We start from the raw sequence: 24,066 nt of genomic DNA, 5'->3' as shown, positions 1-24,066 counted from the left end.
GCATATACCTCACCAGATATGATGTCCCTGAGCCTGGAAGATGCTGCCTCTTCAGCTCCCAAGGGATTCTTTGAGTAAGCCAATGGTTATCACAGGCACTGGAAAGATAGAAGAGTTTACGTGGGGGGTTGAAGAGGGCACCAAAGGCAGAAAAAAATCTTTACAGTTAGGATGATCTAGAAAGCAAAACAGATCTTGATCCTTGCTGCAGTTGCTAGATACAATTGCACCACTGACTAAACTGATTGGCTGCTCCTTTTCTTTTTCCAGTGACTCCTCTGTGAGGAAGAAACTCCCAAACAAGACAAGACGGACCACTCTGTGCATCTGAACTCCCATTCGGGGAAAAGAGTGGCTTCCACTTGCAAGGAAAACTGCTCCATTCACCTGCTCCTGCTGCCATGGCTGTAACCCAACCACAGAGTAATGCAATCCTGAGAAAATCCTGGGAAGCATCAGCAACAGAACTGCCAATTTTAATATCCAAACTGCACCGATTAATATGGAGCCAAACCTGATTATGCCCTCATTAATCACTTCAGAGGAGGAAAAAAAAAAAAAAAAAAAAAACCAAAAAAAACCCCACAACTGAGGGAATTCCCTATTTCTTTTGGCTGTAGACCAGCACAGTTTCTTGATTGCTGGCTGCCTCCAGTCAAAGATGCAAAAACTTCTGGCTATTTGTGCATAGCTGTTGGATTGCATTTACTTTGGTTTCAGTGACAGGCTGTTTGTATGCCTGTACATGTACTTTGACTGCAACAGTGTTAGAACAGCCACCTTCAAGCAATAGCTGGGATAAATGATAACTTAGCATGTGGTGAGAAAAAAATTGCCTCTGAATATGCCTCGGGGGAGAACTGGAGGGAGTTCTTGGGAGAATAGACTCAGATCTCCAATTTGGAGTAACCTCAGCTGGCTGGAAAGCTGCTCAGAGGCTCTGGTGGCTCCCATCCACTTCCATGTACAGAGGCAGTAAAAAAGACAAAAGTTTCAAATGTTCACACACTCAGAAGGCAAAAGGCTGGAATTACAAGGTGCAGAGAAATTTTCTTTTATCTGTTAAACCAGGCAAAGAAAGAGACCAAAAATAAGCTTGCTTCACAATCAGCATTTAATTAGACAAATGAGTTTACCTTCTCACCTAATCAACACAATCAGCAGGTGGGCTTAAGAGTATTCATTAGACTCACTGTCTTAAGCAAGAGATTTGACTAAGCCCTGAAAAAAATACATCATGCTTTTGCAAGTGGCAGTGCAATTTTACAGGATTTCTCCTAAGTATATAAGCAGCAGTGTCAGGGGCAGGATTTGCTTATCTTACAGAATTTTGAGGTGTTTGTTTCAATTTTATACTGCTTGTCATAGGGGGTTTTTGAAGGTAATGTGTGATGAAGTTAAGAGGGAGTCAAAGTCTCCCCCACAGATGCAGCACTGTGCTCCACCATGGCTAAACACAAATGGTACCCTATTGTTTCACAAAAGCAACAAACACCTTTGCTGCCCCAAGAGCTGCCAAGACCAAAAATCACAGCTGTGACCAGCTAAGATGGCAGTTCCTCCAGGAAACTCCATTCTGAACCTTCCCAAGGCTGGATCACAGTAAATACTGACGAATGCAGGGTTTCCCAAATCCAGCAGACCTGGTGAAAGGAATGCAGGTTCTCTTTGTGCAATGCATAAATCCAGGTTACAGGACTATCTCAGCCTTAATAAAACTCCCATTAAAGTCAATTGCAGTTGCACATTTTAACCCAGATAAAATCCAGATCTATCCTTCCATCAATAAAATGCCAAACTGCTCCAATCACTAAAAAAATCCAAGGACTGACGTGCCCTTCAGGATTCATGTAGCTACATGAAGTGATCCAGGTCTTTCAAGCAGAAGCTCTGCTTAATTTACTGTAGCTGTGAGGAAAAAATGCCCCATCATTTACATCGAAGAAGAAAATATAAATTCAAAGGTACAACACAGTACAGTGAAACACCTTTAAGTCGTGTAACTTCCTGACTGCTGAGATGTTTTGCAGATAAAGCCCTGAAGGTGGACATCAGTGTTAATCAGAAGAACATCTTGTTTTCTTTCTAAGGCTTTCACTTAGCCTTGTTTCCTGTGATACCTTAACACCAAGTCGTTCCTGAGCACTCTCATTCACAGGGTACTTAAGTGTTCTCCTCACCAACCAAACAAGATTACTCACCTTCTTTAAGTTAGGCTCACGTTTGTTGAGGCAGAGCCAAAACACACACACACACATTCCTGACCAAGGACATGTTTTTCTTTCCTGGGCTGTTTTTACTCTGTAGTCCTAAGCACAGTACTATAAAAAAACTTTTAGAAAAGTAATTCCATTTTGCCAAATATCTTCAAGAATTCCTTATTGAAACAAAACTCACAAATATACTTCAGACCTTTTCCAACTCACACCACTCTATGATTCTATGATCTATCAAGTGAAATACCATGAACGAGCAAGCACTGACAACACTGAGCCAGAGGATTTTTTTAATCCATTTGCTGATATACTTTTATCATGTTTCATACCATATAGCTGGCAAAATATCAAAGTCAAGGGGCACCAATAACTAAAAAGCTTCTATAAAATTAATTTATTTGGTTCATACTCAAGAAATCTCTGGGTGACACACACAAAGTAAAGCTGAGACAATTATCTTGCACTTTGTTCTTAAAAGGAGTACTCAGTGCAACACAAATTAATTTACCTTATTATTTACCTCATTATTTCTTCAACCTCTTATAGATCATCTCATTCCCCATATTTACTTACATACTGATCAACTAATTACCAGGTGGGAGAAACTGAAGTTTGAGTACCAAACCCAAACAGTTGTGGAAATAAAAATTTCCTCTTCAGGGGGTCAGTACTGTCTTTCTTTCATAACTTTATAACTAGAGATAGCTACTTCTAAACAGAGCAGTAGACCACTGAATATTTTATAAGCAAACTAAATTATGTTTTTCCATTGTTCTTTTCCAATGTGAAATTCTATTCTCTGTAGCAAGGGGAAATGATCATTTCCAGAAATGTTTCTCAGAGAGGGCAATCCTCATGGCCCATGGGATTAAGTATGGGAACACTTAGATGGTAAAGCCTGCGTTAGCAAGCAAAACCAACAGCACTGAGGGCTGCCTATTTCCAATCTACTGGAAAAAGTTTGATCCTCCTTTCCATAACCTAAACAAAGAAACAAAGTGCCTTCTTTCATTGCAACACCCTGGAAATGGCAAAGCCTGTGAAGTTTTATTTGAGCAAAGTGCTGAGGACAACTCTCCCCGTTATGGCACAAACATTTAAAAACTTAAAGAAACCAAAGCTGGATTTCTGAACTTCTTTTGAGCCCTGGCTCAGGGCTAGTAAAGCAGGAGGCACAAAAAGCAGCCAAAACACCCATTGGCACCAAGTATGGCACTGAGTCAGAGGAAAGCATTGGATGTGCTGAATTCCCCTGCTTCCTAGCAATTCTGGTTGCAGAAGTTCCCAGGAATTACTTGGCCTGGTTTTATTCAGCCCCTAGGATCAGAAGACATTACAACCCAAGCAGATCTGGGCTGCAGACACTTTAAAGGAGGCAAATGGCAAAAGAAAATCTTTCAGCGCAGCCAGAAACATCTTCCATTTACAATCACCTGTAGAGACAACATGAAAGCCACCACTCCTGACAGAAAGCAGCACCTCTTTGGTGTCCTTACAGCAAGCAACCCACGCATTTACAGAAGCACATTTCAAATTCTCTGTAAAGTCATCCTCAGATTCAAATTCCCAACTCTTCCAGCTGACCAGGATGAGGACTGAAATGTGACAGAAAGGAGTCACAGGTCACAGCTTATAGACTTCTCATGCTCTTGAAAGTCTCCCTTAAAGTTTCATGGGACATAGTTAAAAAAAAAAAAAAATTCTGGGTATTTTAGCAAGATAACTTCTTTTACGCTTTCATTTTACCTACAAGAATAAGTCCCTGAGTTTCTCCTCTAACAGCACTTTAAAAAGACCTAAAGCAGTTTTGTCTGTTACTTGACCCAGGGCAGCAATTGTTTTTTCACAGTAGTTTTCACTACTGCACAGTACTGTTCACTAGAGTTAGGCACAAGCCTTGCTCAAAGTACAGCTTCAGTCCCTTTCATGACTCAAACACGAAGCTGAATTTCTGACAATTTGTGTTAACAACATTTTCATGACAACCCAGCATATGATATTCCATTAGGTAACAAGGAAAAGGTTATGTTGTTTAAACAACATAAGGCAGGCTATGTTGTTTCTTTGTCAGCATCCAAAAACACAACATACATGTGAATGTTTCATGTGCAGACAGAACCCTCTTTTAAAATCTTGGTTTAGACATTTTTGGTTAATACTTCCACCACTCACCTGTCTATCCTTCTGCCTCTAATCAATTCTGGAATCAATCATCAACATAAACATTGGCATTTCAGGACAAAAAAAAAAAAAAAAAAAAAAAAGACTTTTTGAGGATCCTTTAATTCCTCTATATATATACTCCAAAGAAGGTCATATCCTGTTTTACTTATTTTTTCCCCCCAACATTTTTGCTCCATGTTTTTCTTTACAGGAGACTGAAAGAGATTCTGTACATTTTTGTGGGACAACTATATTGGGCAGACAGCCATTTCCTCAGCCAATATCAGCAGTGAATTTATAGCTCAGACAAAACTCTGAAGAGACAGGGGTTTATGGGACAGAGGTCTTGTTTTTTTGCTTTTTTTCCTTAGACCTTCAAAACTCTTTTGACAAGTTTGTCACAAAGAAAAGTAGAATTTAAAGCATCAACTGCTCTGAAGGATCTCTGGTAGCCGGTCACAGCATGCTGAGCGCTCACTCACACTCCAGTGCCTGAGGTTATTAACTCCAGCCTTGGTACACACCACCAGACCTACTGAGTGCTCCCTTGAAACTATTGGTAGCCTGTGTCATAACCCACATCATTTTTACTTCACCACTCATTTTCTTAACTTAGTTCTCTCCAGTTTCAATGTGTATGGACACAACAATAAAACACAAGCCAAACAACATTTTGCCTGGACTGAGACTTTGCTATGAGGCTGAAATTGACCCTTTTTAAAAAAAAATATTTTGAAATGAAGGTTTTCTGACAGGCATCAGAAAAACAATTAGAGTTCTATAGGTGGAAAATGTACCAAACCTCAAATACTGAATTTTGACAAATGCTGTGTTGACGGCATGCACCCAGCACAGCTTCGTGACAGGCTGAGAGTTGGATGGGACTGAAGGTTGTGTGGCAATATGAAGGCACAACACAGCCACAGAGCTGTCAAAGCGACACATTTAGAGATAAAACCCAAGATAAAGCAGGAAACAACCAAACAACTGTGTGTCAGAAAAATGGGAGAGAAGAAAACAGAAACAACATTAATCAACAAAACCCTAACCCAAACACTAAAACTGAAGAAAGTTTCTTTCGAAACATTTTAGTTGAAATATGTTTGGGAAAATGTTGGAATGAACCACTTGAAAAAACACAGTACCAACAAAAAATACTGCATCTTTTTTATTTGCTAGGAGTCCACTTTATTCCACAGATTTTGAGATGTGTTTAAGATTCCATAGGTTTAGTGTTACATCAGTGATTGTTCATAATGAAATTCCAGGCAGTAGCAAAAAAAGATTTAATGATAGTACCACACAAGATGTCGATATGGGGCCCTTTGAGCAGATTTACAGATAGGAATGTTGAGTATGGGTTAAAACAACATAGTTATCTGGCTCACCTGTGCATGCTAATATGTCAGGTGACAGACAAGTTATGCTGTTTTTTGAATCTCTCTTAAGAAATTAACCTAATTCTACCCTTTGCTGGATTTTTCAAAAGATTTGTCATTTGCTACAGCTCCAAGATACTGTCAGCTGTTGTTAAAAGTATATTTCCTGTTTTCATATCCCATCTATCTCCATGAGGAATGAATATTTCAATGGTTTTGGGAACATGTTTGATGTTATTTGGACTGGGAGATTAGTGCCCTTCAAAGTACAGCATGACACAGTGGTCAAAGCACTTGGCTGGCATCACCTCCAGTTTGGTGCTGTCACAGGAATAATTTTTCTTTTTTTTGTGCTTCATTTTGTCAGAGTGACAAAAAGGAAAATGATGCCAAACTCCTCTGTAAAGAACTTTGAGATAGACGCAGAAAAAGCAATGCCTGGCAGCTTGATCATAAAGCCATTTTACACTACAGAAAGGTATCTTTTAAAGATTTCTTTAAAAATAAACACCAAGAAAGCCACTTGACACCTTGCAGCTAACACAGGGTTGAAAGTAGTTCAGAATCATCATCTCTTTTCTGCAGGTAGATAATCTGAGTCTGGAAGAGATGATCTGTTGGAGTCCAATACCATATAAACAGGCAATCTTTGCCAAGGTATTCACTGTAACAACACTTGCTTTGGGACTAAAAGAGTTTGATATAATATCTCAAACTGCTGCTTTCATAGTTGCCCGAGAAATAATTCTGATTAGAGCTGTTCAGTTTCATGGTTTTTATGCCATTAGCAAAGAAAGCAAAACATTGCAGGAAAACCAAGTTTAAAACAAGTCTTTGTAACAATGTATTTGAAGAATCACCTTGGAAAATGCAGGACAGAACTGTGCTGTCAGATCTGTAACAAGCCATGAATAACCCCAGGCGGAACAGGATAAAACAGAAGAAGCAGATGAGCTATTGAAAGTGTCCTCCTTTGAACACAAGGATGTCACCCAGTGATCCATGTGCCAGGCATCAGGCAGACCTTCTCCCTTCAGGGGCTTGACAGGGCTGAAGAAATTCACACCCAAGAAGGTGCTTCCACCCAGTGGAGCTACTCCTCACCTCTGGGAGACAGGGAAAGCACACAGCCCAGCTTGGATCCTGCAAGCTCAGGCTCCCACAGAATTCAGCTCAGAATTCAATTTTATGTATACATAAGAGAGAAGGAGCCCCAAGCACAGAAACAAACTTCTGCTACAGAAACGTGTGTGGATGTGCATGAGAATAGAGAGGAGAGCACAGCAGACCCCATTCTTTTGCTCTTTAAAGGAGACAATTTTGGTTAAACACTGATGTAAGACAATGTATGAAACCCCTGCTGAGCTTACAATCAGTGCCTTGCTGTTTTGTGCAGCTGAATAAAACTATATCTTTAGATGAATTTTTTTGGAATGCTTTTAATGATTTTGGCTGCCTGTATTAAGCTGCAGCAGCATTTGATTTCCAGGGTAATGACAGCCAGGTCTAAAATATCCTAATCAGACATCCAAGAATCAAGGCCTTTCAAAAATAACTTGGAAAAAACCCTGCCCTTTCCTTTGGCATCTTCTCTTTGACAGAAAGCGTGTCCACTTGCCAGCTTAGACGAAATATGAAAGAACAAACAGGCCCTTGACCTATAGCCAGACTATTGTTATGCATTCCATGACTTTGACAGTGTAAAACATGGATTTAACAAGACTGGTTGGGAGTTTTCTGTTATGCATGCACACTCATTCTGGTGATTTTTATGAGGATTTTTTGTTCAAATGGTCCATTTTACTCTAGAAGAATGCAGCACTTACACGAATTTCTGTGCAGAGTTCTTCCCCGTGCCAACAGTGACAAGTCAAAGTAAGTAGGTCTGAAATACTTCTCTATTAGAATTACTTTATGCTGCACTGATGGACAGCATTCAACTGGAATCAATCCAAAGCATCAGGCCTACCAAGGTGTGGGATGAAAATGCTCTGCATTTATGTACTAAACACAGGATTCATAGACATTAATTAGCCTAGGGCACTGGACATCCAGCAAGCTGGTGTATTTTGGCCAGAGGTTATTGCTAAGAACAGTCAACAGCCAGAAAACCAGTGAGTCTGCCAGATCTGAGGACCACAACTGGATAGGAGAGAAGCTTCATCATCAGTTTCAGCAGGGCCAAAAAAAACAGCATCTGTTTCTTACATGCTAACTTTCACTTTTCTTAGAAATCACTAGAATGGCTTCATTTCTTGATTTTAAAGGAATCACAAACACTTATTCCAACCATATTTTTAAAGTCTTTTTATACGTATATAAAGAGCCTGGCCTCCAATAAAATCTATTCTTAAATCTGAATTCTCTGGTGTTTCATAGGCAAACTGTTTCATTATCTGATCCAAAACTCACTGAAGACTTTCCATCAGGCTCTTCATGATATAGGTACTGAAAACAAGTGATGCTAAATTACACCCTGACATCTTTGTTTCTGTGAAGCATCCAGAACCATCCATGTCATGGAATGAAGCTCAAGGACTTCCCTGCTCTGTGGAGCCTCAGACTCCAGCTTTATTAACCTGACAACAGCTCCTTGGAGGTCTTCTTTCCATTGGAAGTTATGAAAATAAATGTAAAATATATATGCTTGCACATCATAAAAGTGAGGTTTTGTTTCATTTTAAACTACAAGATTTAAAAAATTACACTATGAAAAATAAAATGGAACTTACAAACCCCTAAACAATAAAGGGTTATGCACTATGGAGCTGTTTCTGGTCAACTTCTCTCATAAAAATGAAAAAGGCATCAAAAAGTACAAAGTCAGCATCTCTGATATTTGTAAATGTCTCTGTATCCTTTCTGTATGCAGCAGCTGGATATGTTAGTGTTGTTTTCCAGCTGACAGGAAAAGACCCCAAAATCTTGTCAGGTAACTAGCTCACTAGTCATTAATCAGGTTTCTAATTTTCCTTCTCCCATTTTCAAATGTAAATTAAAACTAAATCTTCATGCTCACTGTGCTTCAGTCTTGGTAATCCAAGTGATACTTACAATGAGCTTTGGCACAAAACTCACCTTTGAAAAGATCTTGGAGACGTTTCAGATGAAGTGTTTTCATACGTGATTAATTATTAATGACACTTCACCAAATGTAAAAGGGCTCCACATTTGAACATGAGATTATTCTTACTTATAAGCAACCTTTTTTTCTTCCAATCAGCAAACTAATAATACACTTGAGAGGGAGGGATCATCTTCAGCTTCTGATTCACAAATTTCTGAGGATATTTGCCGAGGGTCCCAACAAAACTCTTCATTATGTTGCACACCCCCACAGCACCAGACAACTTTCCCCAAATGACCAATAAAGTGTCAATATTGAACTGCCTTACCTCAAAACCAGTGGAACTTTTATTTATGTATAAATGCTAACAGTTCAAAGAGAAGGAAAGCACAATTTCAATAGATAATTATACCTCAGTTTACTACACAGTTGCATTCTCTACTTGTACACTGAGCTATCCCTTAAAATTTCCATCCTAAAGGTACAATGACAGTTTTTCTTTCTTCTCTGCTTTTAAGACAACACAGACTGACTGCTGATTTTCATGCTGACTCTCCGCAAGTGAGAACTTCCTGCACTGTAAGAATAGGTCTCTCTTGAAAAATGAGTACTTGCTTAGCTGAATTCACTTTGTACAGCAAGAAACTCCCAAGAGGCAATAGAACATTTTCACATTCCAGGGCCATGAAAGGGTTATAACCATTATAACTATTCCAGGGTTATAACTGTGGCTCCATCTCTCTGTGCTATAATGAATCAAGACAATAAAATCTCCCACTTGGCAGGAAGGACAGGACTGCCCCATGGCTGAACAAGGATTCATCGCTGCTGTCCCAGCTCTACGCGAATGAAAACAGAGCCTAACTGGGCATCACAGAACAGCACCAATTGTCAGTGTAAAGCAGCAAAGGGCACACCCAGCCACAGAGGATGAAGCCACTCTCTCACTCCCCTGACCCTGCAGCCCTGGCAGATGAAATATGCCACACAAGCTGGCCAGAGTTAAAATTCACCTGTTTCCTGATTTCAGAGCTCAGAAGCAGAGTCCAGGAGACCTCTCTGTTTGGTGCCTGCTGCTGGCCAGTCCTGCTCCTCCAGGGCCATTCCCAGCAGGTAGCAAGATACCTCAATGCCAAGGAAGGGCAACCCACCTCTTGTGTTCAATCACACCCAAAACGCCACCATCATTAGGGCCATCAGCCACGGATCTCAAACATTTGAGTCCTAGTCATTTGCAAGAGGGTAGAGAGGAAAATTTGAAGGGAATGGTGGGTCTGCCAAATTGTAGGCAGTACTTCACTCATTAGATAACCCTTTCTCTCAGATCTCTTTGTTATTGCATCTGGGGGAAAGAATAAAAAAACATTTAGGCAGCTTTAACTGTACAATTCTGCTTCTGCTATCTTAGAGATGTTAATGTCACACATAAATCTCCATGTTTTACTAATGGCATCGTATATCTTCCCAGGCATTTCTAATTCACCCCTTGTTGTGCTATCTATGTACTTTATCACACAGGGTTACTCTGTGTCAGGTATTAATATTAAGACACTGTGCCTTGTCTTTTGTAGGAAAGTACATGCTCTTATCTAAATTGCTGAGACTAATAACTTGAAATATGGTCCCTGCAAACATACTTGAATGGTGTATATTGAGATAACCAGAGCTTTTTTTTTTTCCCTTCTCCCCTTCCCTCCCAGCGAGTGAACATAAATTAAGTCTCCACAGGAGTTAACCCAAGCTGCTTTCCCAATTTGGAGGCAGGGAAGGATTTTGTCCTGTACCCAGGTAACTCCTGTCCCTGACTGGGACCACACCCAGCACCAGGCAGGACTCCCAAGGGTGGCACAGTCCTTTTATTCCCCAGCAAACCCCTGCCTGCAGAAACATGAGCTGGGAAACAGAGCTGCTTCCCTCCTGGATGTTTCTTCTTTGCAAGTAAACATTATTTTACACAGTCCCTGTTGCTTAATCCCTCTGGTGGGCTCTGTGCCTTGGAACTTGGATACCTGACAACTAAATTGTTTTCAACTGATAACTGCCCTAAGGATGCCCCCTCTGCTTATTATTTCTTTGATCCAGATAAGCATTTGGTTGTTTAATCAGTCACAAAGCTAAAGCAGAAAGAGAATGTTGAAAAGCCTTACAACCCCACATACTTAATTTAGCCTATAAGCAATTTCTGGGCAGAAAGGGAAAATTTAATTAACTCTTCTCTATAAAAACGCATAGTAAGATGTGTAGCAAGATCTTATACATTCCTTTGAAGTTTGTCATACATTCCTGAATACCTCTGACAGCCTAAGAAGTTATGTGTCTGCTTCTGATTAGATAATTGAAATAAATCTACACCAAATAAATTCAGATCTCTTAAAATAAACTGCAGAGGTACATGAACTTGGTAAAATGCATGTAGTACTTCAACCAAAAGGCATTTTTGAAAAAATCAGCTATCAAGAAGGAATTTATTTCTCTATGTTTTTTTTTCATGCACGGGGTCTGCAGCTAGTGTCCAAATTTTAATCCAGACTTAATTCCAGTCAGTACCAACTACTGTTACGTGTACTGTAAACCACTGCAGCAGAGGGAAATAATATCTTTTACACTTAGTACTTTCTCCATTTCACACCTAACAGTTAAATGCTCATTAAAAATTACAGATAGCACAGTGTCAGTCATTTAGTCCAAATCCAGCAAATATTTGCCTGCTATTTCAACTTGAGGCAACACTATCAAAGCAGACTGAACCTATAGGGAAGAGCACTGCTTCATATGGTCAATTTCAATTCACTGCTTCCAACCCAACAAGCCATCAACCAATCCAGGTTGCAATACTGGTTTGGCCAGACTACAAAGCCTGGAAAGGGGGGGTGTGTGTATATATGTAATATACTACAATGCAATAAATACATAGACCCAGACATATTACATAAAATGGAAGGTGGCAATAAAATTGCATGTATTGCTTGGCAAGGAGAACAAGGAGAATTTGAGAGTACAACTGGGTAATAAGTGGTTAAAGCCATGCAGCTACCTGAGACTCAAACAGAGCACACAAAGCTTCCCAGGAAGCTGGGAGTGACCACACAAACCTGAGTGATGCTGATCAGACAGCTCTTATCAGACTTATCAGTCAGGTAGCCCTGCCAGTCATTGTGCAATGCCCTGCTGAAATCACAAAGAGGATGACACACATGGGATTCAAGATGGATCATCTTGATAAAAGTCCTCATAAACATTTTACAGCAAGATGACCAAACAGACACAAGAGCATGCTGCAGTTTCAGCTGTGTGACAGCTCTTGCTAAAATGCTGAGATGGTATCACACTTCATGCAGCCAGGAAGTTTTTGGCAACACATTCTCCAGCTCACAGCCATGGGGAGATAATATTCCCCTTGTCCTTGATCCTGGGACACGGCCAGATTCAAAAGCAGGCAAAGAGGGCGAGTTTAGGCAGTGGGATAGCACAGAGCAAAGGTTGCAGTCACGCAGTCATCTCTCTACATTGCTCAGGAGCAGGTCCAGTCCAAAGCACAAGTGGTGATGACAAGATAAACTCACTTGTAGAATATCCCAGGCCACCAGCCCTGCATGAAGGTACATGAAGTCATCGAGGTGATGAAGTGCCTGACATTTACAGGGAGACATCGGAAAATGGTGATGAAAGATGCAACAGAGAAGCCTAAGCAAGCACTCATTTGGAAACATAACTTGGAGTCACAAAAGAGGAAGTTAAAAATGTGTCCTGGAATCCTACTGAGAAGTCAAGACTCAAACTCATGGGCAGAGAAAATGGAAGCAAAGTACTGAAAACACAAAAAAAGATTAAAAATTCTACATTAAACCTGGGTCTGTCTCAAACTAACCCAAGTATTTCCTTCTAAAGGCTCATGTGATGGCAGATCCACCTTCTGTTACTTTCCACGAGATTCACACTGAGCCAGTTAATCACAGTCAGAGCAGAAGTCTGATACTCTGCCATGATGTGTCCTACCCAGGACATCAACTCTGGAACACTGACCTGGGGCCAGAGCCATAGAACTACATTAAACATTTTACCCTGTACCTATTTTAATGCTTTTCAATTAAAAAAAAAAAAAAAAAAAAAAAAAAGGTGGAACTACAAGCAGACCTGTCACAGAAGACAGCAAGCCAATACGGTCTACATACAGTTTACAGAAAAATACAAGACAAACCTTTGTTACCAAAACACTGATGATGAGTAGGAAGATAGTGTGGATAACCATCAAAAATTTCTGGAGAGCAGAGAATTATATAAAAATGTACATGTAACATCATATGAACGCCTTTCACTACTTTTTATTCCTCTCAGGACTTTTAAGTGTAGTTATTTGGTTTTGGGGCGTTGAGAAACATGGCAAAGGGGGTGGGGGGTGGATTTTCCAATCACGTTTTACCATCAGATATGTGAAGTCTCCATGCTAAACAGGAAAAAATTCTTTTCCACCAGATGGAGCAGTGCCACAATTAACAAAATTGCCACTACTAGTCTAAAATATGCTGAATAACATCACAACTAAATGGAAATATAACAGCCTTCAAAACCTGTGTTAAACAGTTTATCACCTCCAGCAGTGCCCAGAGCTGGTATTTCTGATTTCAGTTCCACAACTGTATCATTCCAATTACCTATAAATCTTCTGTTCATCCCTTCCTAACCTCTTTTTCCCAGTATTATTTCAGACTGGTGCTTCAAAAACCTGCACCCATCTTCCTTCTGTCTGTCCTCTCTATCACTCCTCACAGCTCTGCCCTCCTCCTCTCTCATCTCAGACTTGCAGATCCAAAGCCATCTTCGTTTCTTTCCCTCACATTTCCTCCCAATTTCAAGTCTCCTGCTAAATTCTACTGTCATTTTTCATAATTATTTTCTCTTAGCTCTCCTCAGGAATATTAATATAAACCTAGGGAAAAAAACACTACAAAAATAATAATTAAAAGACCCTAAAATACAGAACTCACAAAATTGTCTGATTCTTTGTAATATCTGCTTTACTTTGCAACCTTCCCAGTCACTTGGGTTCATAAATGCCACAGAGGAATTAGTCTTCTCTTTCACCCACACCCATTTTCTTACCATATCACACTTGAAAAAAAAATACCATAAAAAACTCATCCACCCTGGCTTCTGCACAAAAGTAAGCATGTAAACCTCCTAAAAGGAATGGGGTTTGGTTTTCTAACTCAGGCCCACATTGTCTTATAAAACTATTGATCAGCTGTCACTAATTTGATCTCTTGATAAATACCTAGTGGAAGACAGTATTTCTTTATTCCTAAAGCTCTAAAAACAAAACATGGAAGGCAGAGAAAGTAAATTCATTCCATTCTGCATAAGTTATGTATAAAGCAAGCATTAAATAACTTTTTCTTGTTCTGTCACTGAGGTGTCTACTGTTATGTCTATTGTCTACTAACATATTTTAGTGACTCAAGAACACATTTAGTACCTCTATCGTGATTAGTTATCAAAATAGCTTGCTCTCATTCTGGAGATGCAGCAGAGCAGTACATCTCCAGTGGATGTCAGTCATTAATGTGAAGTTAAATCCACAATAAATTCCAGCCTGAAAGTCTCCCATTGAAGAACCCACCCAGAAAAGCCTCTAGAGTGTGTGCCTTGCTGGGTACCCCCAGTTTCTAGTCCCTTAGTGCATGGAACCTCAAAAGCCATTTTGAAATAGTCCAACAACAGCCTTCATGTTTGGTCTCCAGGAGCTCATTTACCACACATTTTATTTTGTGTTTCTTGTCTTTGCAGACATCTCTGGATCACTTTTCTGTGACAGCCCCAGACAAGCTCATTAGCACAGTTTATTGACCATTGTAACAAAGTTATTCCTGTTGGGGTTTTATTGAAACAAGCTCAATACTCCTGCTGCAATAGATTTGCACTTCAGGAGGGATCAGAAAGGTTCCAACTTTGTCTAGCAGTACTTATGACTCTGTGCACACATAGTCCCCATATCAGTTTTTAGATAGAACTCGAGGGGACTTCTTAACTACAAGGAAGAATTTTAAAACCCCCAAAACTCTGGGCTCTGTGACATAAGGCAGATGTCACATTTTCTTACCACCACCAAGAGAAGAATCAACCAAACATTGTTCTTCCAGCAGTTCATCACCCTGAGCATAAAAATGTGTGTCTAATTTGCTTGTCTGCTTTCAGATTCCAGCTATTGCATAGGATTTTCTCTGCTAGAATCACAGAGCCGGTTAGTAGCCAATATCTGTCCCCAAGGAGGTACCAAGATTTGATTTTTATTAGAGTCTTCTATATTGCTCATACACAGAAGATACAGTTCCTCATTCCATTTATCTTGTTTCTTAATATATGATTTTGGTTTTGGCTGCATTACAACAATTTATCTGAACAGAGTCACTTTCTTGAACGACACAGATTGCATTCTACAGCTGCCTTATCTTCATCACTGCTCACTATCCCCCCACCCTCCTGATCCTGGTATCATCTGTGCTTTTTATCTGAATTCTAAGTAGTAGCAGCTGTAATATCACCCAGTAGTAACTCTCCTTCACTTCTCCTCCTCACTTCATATTTTTTCCCCGAGTTTTCCAGTTCTGGAGCCCTGTAATACCAACTGTTCAAAGAGACCAGCGTGCCTGATACACATTTCCCAAAATCACGCTGGAATTCCACAAGGACCATCTGCCCAAGGATCACCAGATCACTACTGACAGAGAGGGCCAGGCCTCCTCTGCTGCCCCACTCCTCTGGCACAATCCAGTCAATCAGACAATCCCAGAGGAGCTGGGCTATTTTCATGCTGCAAAGGCGTGTTTATGGCAGTCACGGGTTACAGGAGTGCAGCCACTGTATATTCTGTTGACCTTGGAAATTATCCCACCATTGATTTTATGGACAAAGCTTCCAGGCCCTGCTTCTCCCACCACCCCCACACTGTAAAAACCTTTTTCAGTGAGGGACGTGGGTAAGGAATTGTTTTTCTCTCCTTGTTACAGTGTGTTAACTTTTCTTCTTTTCCAATTAATTGTTTTGGAAATTTTAAGAGTAACAGCTAGACAAACAGCAACATTTTTAGGTATGGGACAGGGCAGACCACAGAATTTCCACAACCACTGAGTAAGTTCAAGGAATCTCTAAAATATCATTCTTGCATGTAATTTGCAAGAATGTGGATAAATGCAAATATTTGATAAGTACTTGTATTTTTCCCTGAGGTTTCAAACACAACAATGAAACTGGAAGCCTGGAGAACTTGGAGCATTCCCAGTACCTACTGGATACTCTTAACCTCTAAAATCTCCACTATATAAATGTGTCATGGGTTTGCTGAGTAGATGTTTATATGCACTTCCTGTTTCAGTGCTAACTTTTTCATTACTGGAAAAAAACCCCAGAAACTCTCTAACCCCCTGGGAATCACTTTCCATTAAACAGGCTTTAGATAGACTATGTTTTTTCAGATTTGGAAAGAAAACCCAAATGAATGTGTATTTTGAGTATCTTTACTCATTTTACAATAACAGTCCGGGGCTGTATGGCTGGAAAAATTTGCAAATTTATTTTTACTAATCTACCTCCTGACACCTGATGATGCTTTGCACCAATGGAACACAATTTCCTTAGACAGGACCCTGACAGTTTTTCACTTGCTCATACAAACAGTTGTTATAAATGAGCAGCCCTACCAATAGCCTGCATAAAAAAGGCCAACCATTGTGTGAGTATGAAGCCTGCACACATCCCCACTTCCTAACAGCTGGGCTCTTTCAGGGCAGAAGTCTGATAAAAGCTTCTGTTTGGGTTATTTCTTCTAGAAAGCAAATTAATTTCATTTCAACACCACTCATCCAGTACTTCTAACAAGCCAGCTTCCAATAAATTATATATTTTAAGAAACATAACGTGAAAGATCATGCCAAGTACCAGGGTAGCTCACCATTAGCATGTTTTGTCATGATAGAAATCAGAGGACATGGGACAACCAGGAACTGAGTACAAGACCAGAATCTTCTTTTTATTACTGCCCTAGGCTTGACAGTAATGGAGAATTATTGGAGAAAGAATTAAAAACCTAAAAAGACATAGGAAGGACAGCAGTAAATCAGCAATCTAAAATAACTCAGCAGATACTGTTTTAAGGAAATATTCCAGATCACAGCATTCAGAAAAATTCTTAGGTGACCAGATTTCAAAGGGAGGATGAACTGAAGGAAAAGAAGATAAATTAAGACATGAGTTGGTGATTTAAGCATCCCCATCTGGACCAATATTCTGTCTTTACTTATTTGACTACAGCCAGAGTAAACTGAGTTTTAAAGCATGCATCTAGATTTCTACCAGTGAAAGCTAAAAAAACGAATGTCTGCTTTTCTGAAGTGTGATTTCTGAAAAACCCTGACTTCCAAAATGCCACTTCACTTTAACTGGTTCATGCTTTTAGTGGTACTTTCAGGAATAATAGTATTAACTTCAGCTGGCTCACAGTGACACTTTCACATTTAAAAATCTGTAGCAATCACTTATCAATCATTCATTGCAGCCTTTTTGCTTTAGATTTTCTTTTCCCTGCCTGCCAGCCACCATCGTGCAATTTCTCAACACCTAGGGAGAAGAAATATCTACAGCAATGAAAGCCTCAGATAATATTTGAATATGTTTAGCCAAGTGCAAAATTTGTCCCACAGTGGCAGGTTCAGCCTTTAGAGGAATTATTCCAAGTGGAAAACAAGAAACAGCAAGTTACTTCAAAAGTAAAGAAGCCAGATGTCCTATACAACCACAGTCATGTCTAAGTATATGCATTATAATAACCTCTCTTTTCTCTCTGAGAAACCTCTTGAGTTTCTGTCACTGTTTCACAGCACTCCAGGTTTCACTCTTTCAGCAGAACGTTGCAAACACCCCCAGTGAAGGTGAATGTGAGAGGTTACTGCAGCCTGACAAACTGAGTGAATCCAGGGCTGATGAAAGGTGCTGGGTATGAAATCCTCTATTTAGAGAAAGTTACAGCAGACACTAAGCAACACAGATTTCATTATGCTTCCCTAAAGACACCACTAAGTCCTGAGCAGTAATCTACTAAAGATTAGAATGACTATACACAGGTGTAGTGGAAAAATATGTCTTCAGAACTGAACTGAAGAGCATTTCCTGAACACTGCTGGAATATATTGCTTTGCATGCCTTAAATCACTGTGAAGCTGTCAGAGAGCAACAACTCTCAGTAATTTCTGACTTCAGCTGGATCTGACCTTACAATTCTGCATCACACTGTGCCTTTCATTGCCCAGAACTTCGAGTCACGTAGTCTCATTTAGCAGGTATCTCTCTAAAAATGAATCATCAAGTAAAGGCAAGGAACTCAATTCAAACTGACTATCCAATTAAGTATCTAAGCTCCTGGTAAGTTTTAATAACTTTTATTTTCCCAAGTCTTCATCTTTTTCAAAATTAAGAATCATCAGAAGACAAAAAATTTCAGGAGGTTCTTTGGCTAGTGAGAGCTCTCGATTCAAATGTAGTATCTCGCCATGACGAAAAAAATAAAGACACAGCTTCCACATTATGGAACATGCTACACTTCCTTATTGCTACTCCTGGACCTGAAGGATCTGCTCCTGCTTTAGCTGAAGTCAATATAATTCAGTGCAAGACAATTGCCCCTGTCCTTGTGAAATGGCTCCAGTGCAGTCCAGTTTCCCCCTCTCTGTGCAAAGATTGAAAGGAGAAAGAAAATGTTGTCTGGTACTTATGGCAGAGAAAGGCACACCACGCCAAGCAGCACTGGCTGAGCTCAGGGAGGCTGGAGAAAGCTACCCCTGGTATCCTGTTAGATTCTCCCTGTAACTCATTTCACCACTAGCTTTCCATGCCTGCCACCCCTGAGGTAATGAGTGGATCAATATGTGGTATTTAATTCAAATATATTTCCCATAGGAGTTGCTTTCTTCTCTCACATAAGAGAAATAATTCCACAGTGGTCAATCTCACTCTGTGTGCAAACAGCACCACCCCAGCCTCCCCAGTATAATTAACTGACAATAATTATATAAAATTACTAATTATATATCATTATTCCACCTAAGTGGATCAAGAAAGACTTCCAGGGAAAGATGAAACCTCTCAGGCCAACACACACAGCCATGGTGGGGAAGGGTGGTCCTCTGAGGTTTTTAGTTCCCCAACAGCTGCTTCCACACTGCAGTCAAGCATTTTGAACTGCATCCCTTATCAGCTTCAAGCCACTGTTCATTGACTCAAGGACAGAACATCTAAGGAGGAAAAATATAAACATTCCGCCAAGTTGTTGGGGTTTTTTTCAAATCAATTGAACCATAACAGTCCAAAATATCTATTTTAACAGCAGCAACACAACAAAATATCTTCAAGATATTTCTGTGAAAGAAAAACAATTAGAAATCTACAAGTCTAAATGTCATTTGTTTAATTTTTTAACACACCACATAACCCTATTAGGCAGTGCATATTGCTGTGTGACTTATGAGCATACTTATTTATAAGACACTCAGCCTGACAAACATTCTTATTGTAGCTCCTTCTTACTTTAAGAGTGCTTGGAGTCTTTTAGAAGTCAGGTTTCTGAGGGGACAGGCAAAAGGGGAGGGCACAACTACCAACTGTCCACTGTGTCCTCTTACAGGATCTACACCACACTAAAGATTCCTCAAAACAAAGGTTTCGGGAGAACAGACTCTCAAAATGAGACAAAATGAGCCTCAAAATGAGGCTTGTTCAAAGCCTTGCTAATGCTCAAATAGGATGACCAAGAGGTAAACTTAAATCCTCTATAATTCTTTCACAACTTTAACCCCAAACCATTCCAACTTCTGCTAATTAAGTAAGCCAAAAGTACCTCCCAAGTTCACTTCCAAGTTGCTCTTCCCTGCCCTCGAGTGAAGCTCTTGCAGCCCATGTCCATTCTGCACTGCCTGCATGCAAGTTTCCTTTAGTACCTGCAGAAGGTATCCCAAAAAAAGGGATGAATGAACACCTGTGTCAGACCTCCACCTTTACATGGAGCCTCTCACTGGGATAAAAGAGCAGGACTCCACACGATTCAGGTGCAGGCTAACTAAAACAGAGACAAGGCACTTTGCTGCTCCACAGCACCACATTTCCCTCTCCATAAACCCAAAGAGTTACAATCCTGCAACAGTGGGACTAGATCTCCTGAGCTTCCTTCAACAGATATCACAGACAGATTTTATCCTCCTTGCTATTTGAATGTATTTTTCACATTCTTTTCAGACGGGAGGACCCAAAGGGCAATCAGGTATCTGTTCTAATGTCACACAACTCGTAATTTCCAGTATCCTACCCAGAAAGTCTATTCTTTCCAGTCACACACTGGCAGAGAAGCAAGATGTGTGATGAGCAAACTTCAACGAAGCCACTCTTCAGTGCAGAGAAATCATGGATTGATTTGATCCAGGTCATGGAGGCTAGATATTGCCACACTCGTTTATTTATTTTTTTTAAGTCAATGATACCAACTACAAGCTTTAATACACAGGCTCCAAGCTACTGCCATCAATATAACTTGTATTAAAACCCCATGCTTTCATGCATCCAGAGCAATTAGGTTTGTGTAAAATAAAAACCAAAACAGATGCCCAAGAGATGTAAATCAGTAAAGACCTACTGATGTTACAATGATTTATAGAGCCCAGGAGTTCAGCTTAGTGAAGCTTTCTGCGTTTGGCGTTCTCAGAGCACACACAATTCTCTCCCTTCCCCTCCTCAGATTCCCATCAAATGCAGCCCTGCAACAGAGCTGTTCTTTTCCCAACTTGGCTTCAACTCATGGCTGCAGCTCTCAATAGTATAAAACCTGTCAAGATAAAATATGTTTGGGGACATACAATCTCTACTGAGCATTTTATTGACTTAACTCTACCATTTCTGAAAGGCAGCCAAAATTCTTTAAGATTTTTAAATGACTTTGTTTTCCAAATATTATCCATGGACAGATATAAGAACACAAAAATCCTCAGTTGTTTGTGTAATTTGACTTATGTGCCGTGAATTGCCCATCATGATATATTAATTTTCTTTTGCAAGCAAACAAAACAAATCCCAGCTACAAGTTACTTGGGACATACACAATGCAGAGTTATCCTGGGAACCATTTAGAGCAGGAATTTTGCCCACATAATATCTGCAGGTCATTCAGAAACTACAGTTTTGCTTCTTTAAAAAAAGGGCAAGCCAAAGCAAAACAAAATCCCCACAAAGTTTAGGCAGCTTTTATTTTCAGATGCTGCATGAGGTCCAGGATGGTTAAGATCAAGATACAGAGTCGTTAATGATGCCACAAAAACACTCCCAGTAACATCTCACAGAGAAGAATGACTCTTGGGAAGACCAGAATATGTGAGAACAAGAATGAGACCACCTCTCAGGAAGATCCCACAGGTACTCTTGTCCTGTAACATACCCTGGCTACTCAAGACAGTTGTTCCTAAATGTTAAGCCTCCCAGAAAGCAGTTCTAAAAACCACAATGCTCTAAATTGAGACTGAAATTGTAAACCTAATAATTTGCTCCAGCTGCTTGAATTAGTGATCCAAAAATCAGTTGGTCCACCTTACTTCAATAGGTGTTCTTTGTGAGGAGGAATTTAAACTGCTGAAGTGGAAGAACTAGAAACCTGCAAGATCAAAGAGAAGGGACAGAAAAGCTCAGCAGCTGATGATGGCCTTATCTACCACTAGTTCTTGGTAGGCATCACTTTAGTTAATAACATCACAGTGCACTTATCACTTGCAGGGCACCTTTCATTAAAGGACCTCTAAACACTTCATGGGCCCTAATTAAGCCTCAAGCTACAGCATTCCTGTGAAAAACAGCTGTTGAAATTTCCAAAAGGTCAGGAAACAAGTGTGCTCTCATAGCAGATTAATAAGGTTCTATCCACAACAGGAAGTGACACCAAAGTCTGGAGAATAAGGAAGAGACCCACACCAGTGCAAGCAGTGCTTTGTGCCAAAGAGAGATCTTGTCCAGCCTTTCATGATCTTATTTTCACCAAAGCAGTCACTGACCAACACTGAAGAGCTTTGCTGCAGTCAGCCCTTTATCTCTGCTATTGCAGAAATCTCAAATATATTTGCTAGATAAGCAACCAAGGAAAAAAGGGCAAAAATTCTGCTAAAGCAAAACCAAAGCAGCACCTGTGATGGAGTTCAACAGAGCCCCATCTCCTGCTCTAGCAGACTGCCACCTTGAAAGAGATCAGTCACAGCTTCAGATGCTCAGACGTTCTTGAAGATTTTATCAAGTGTTCCATTTTGAAGCTGCCCACTTAACTACAGTTTTACCAGAGATTTTGAAATAAAAAAAAGCTACTCTCACCAAGATGTTTTAAACAGAAGAAAATAGTGGGAAGATGTGTCAGAGGTCAGATCTGCAAAACTCTAAAGTTTAATTCACTTTAATGTACACACAGAAGAATGCAAAGCAATAATTTTTCTCCCCCATTCTGCCTGCAAAGCACAGCTCAAGCCATCACCTCTGTCTTCTGACACTAGTCAACTATAAGAAACAGGTACCTTAATGTTAAACCTGGCCAGCTGTAACACATTTGCTAAAGTAATTACATTTATTTTTACAGATTACATGGGTTTAGGTTTCACTTACTGATGTACTAGAAAATCAGAAGTTTCAATTTTGCAGCTGAAGTTCAGCACTGTTATAATCAAAGACAGCACCAAGTGCCTAAAGCTGCTAACCATACACACATTTTAAGAACTGAAATACTGCAGCTAGCATGTACTACAGGATCTATATTTCTTATCTGATGGCTCAAAGTAACTTATATTCTTTTCTCTTTTTCCCTCTCACATTGCCAAGGCTATGATAATTAGACAGCAATTACCTAAATGTTTGAATCTTTGGTCTCTGTCAAATGAAGCCTTTCTCAATCTACATAAATTTATGCACAAGAGATGATGTTATTCTGAGGCTGATGTCAACAGCTGAAGGTCCTAACAAAATCTGGTACTTCTGGCCATGGAGCAGTGACTGAGCTGTTTGAAGACAAAACAGAGCATTCAGAATGACGCTTCAGGTCCCATTCCCCTCAGTGAACACAACTAGAAGCCAGGAAATGTGAAGCCACTGAATGCACTCCGATGGGTCAAAGTCAAGGGCAGGCACATATTTATTTGGGCAATCTGCATCAGTTGTAATCAGGAGAAGAAATGCTAAAATAATATTGAACAGGAAAAATTGACAAAAATCCCCACAACAGCCAGAGCTGCTCTTTTAGAAGAGTAACTCCCAATCCAAATGATGACAATTAAAAGTTCCTAAAAGCACTGTTCTGGGGAAATCCAGATTATATTGTGCATGTGCCATGGGACAACCCAGAAGAGGAATGATTACTGTCAAAAGCTGCTGGAAATACCATGCCACAGAGTATAAACAGGAGAGTGCCTACAACTTCTGATGTGGAACTCCTCTAAAGGTATTTTACTGTCCGTAAGGGTCATCTCTGAATATTGTGCTGGGGTTTCCAAAGCAGACATTTTTTTTCTAGAACCCTTTATTTAGTTCTCTAGTGAACATAGAAGCTTTTTTAAATCTTAAGGGAGAGGGGAGAAACAATTGCTTTTTTTTTTTTTTTTTTGCACCACTTTGAGATATATTCTGTAGAATGACAAGCGGTTAGAAATTAACTTCAGAGTAAACCTGGACACAGATTGCTCTGGCTTCAATGCAATAAGCAGTATACTGCTGCAATGCAATTGCCCAAACGCTATTTAAATAAATTGTCCACAAGCTTCATGCTGCTGTGATATTAAACCAGAAGTAGCAGAGATCAATAAAGTGAAGCAAAAGACGTACAAAGTTAAGCAATCAGGTAAAAGAGGAAGCAGTCTGGGACAGCACTGTCACTCAGTTTCACACAAAACAGCACGTTTCACACTCTGCCCTCTTAGTGTGGCTGGCACACCCCAAAGTTTTGAAGTGGCACCCTTGCCCTGATAGAGAGAAATTGGATGTGAGCACAGCTGGCTCCCCAAAAGAGATTTTGGGGATTGTTGAATTGAAAAGGTGAGTATTGGGTGGTGAATTGACTTAATTCTTCAATATAATACAACAGTTCAATATTTAATCCCTTAAATTTGCAGGAAAGCAGCTTACTTCTATTCAGTCTCTTTTGTTTCTATCCCTTAAAAAAAAAAAACAAAAAAAAACCCACAAAAAA

General features: G+C 39.9%; 1 protein-coding gene across 7 annotated transcripts in view; it reads right to left on the bottom strand.

The window, feature by feature from the left end:
* The window catches only part of CALD1 (caldesmon 1), a 227,158-nt gene that overhangs the window by 136,189 nt on the left and 66,903 nt on the right, over window positions 1-24,066 (bottom strand). For 6 of the 7 annotated variants that reach the window (XR_008437262.1, XM_053978268.1, XM_053978269.1 and 3 more), the window contains exon 2: window positions 14-98. The exons of the other annotated variant lie outside the window; for it this stretch is intronic. The gene's annotated coding sequence lies outside the window, so the exon portion shown is untranslated. The remainder of the gene's footprint in view (window positions 1-13; window positions 99-24,066) is intronic. 7 annotated transcript variants of the gene reach the window in all.

Source organism: Vidua macroura, chromosome 5, assembly GCF_024509145.1.
Source record: "Vidua macroura isolate BioBank_ID:100142 chromosome 5, ASM2450914v1, whole genome shotgun sequence".
Classification (NCBI taxonomy): Eukaryota; Metazoa; Chordata; class Aves; order Passeriformes; family Viduidae; genus Vidua; species Vidua macroura.
This window is presented reverse-complemented; position numbering and strand designations above follow the sequence as displayed.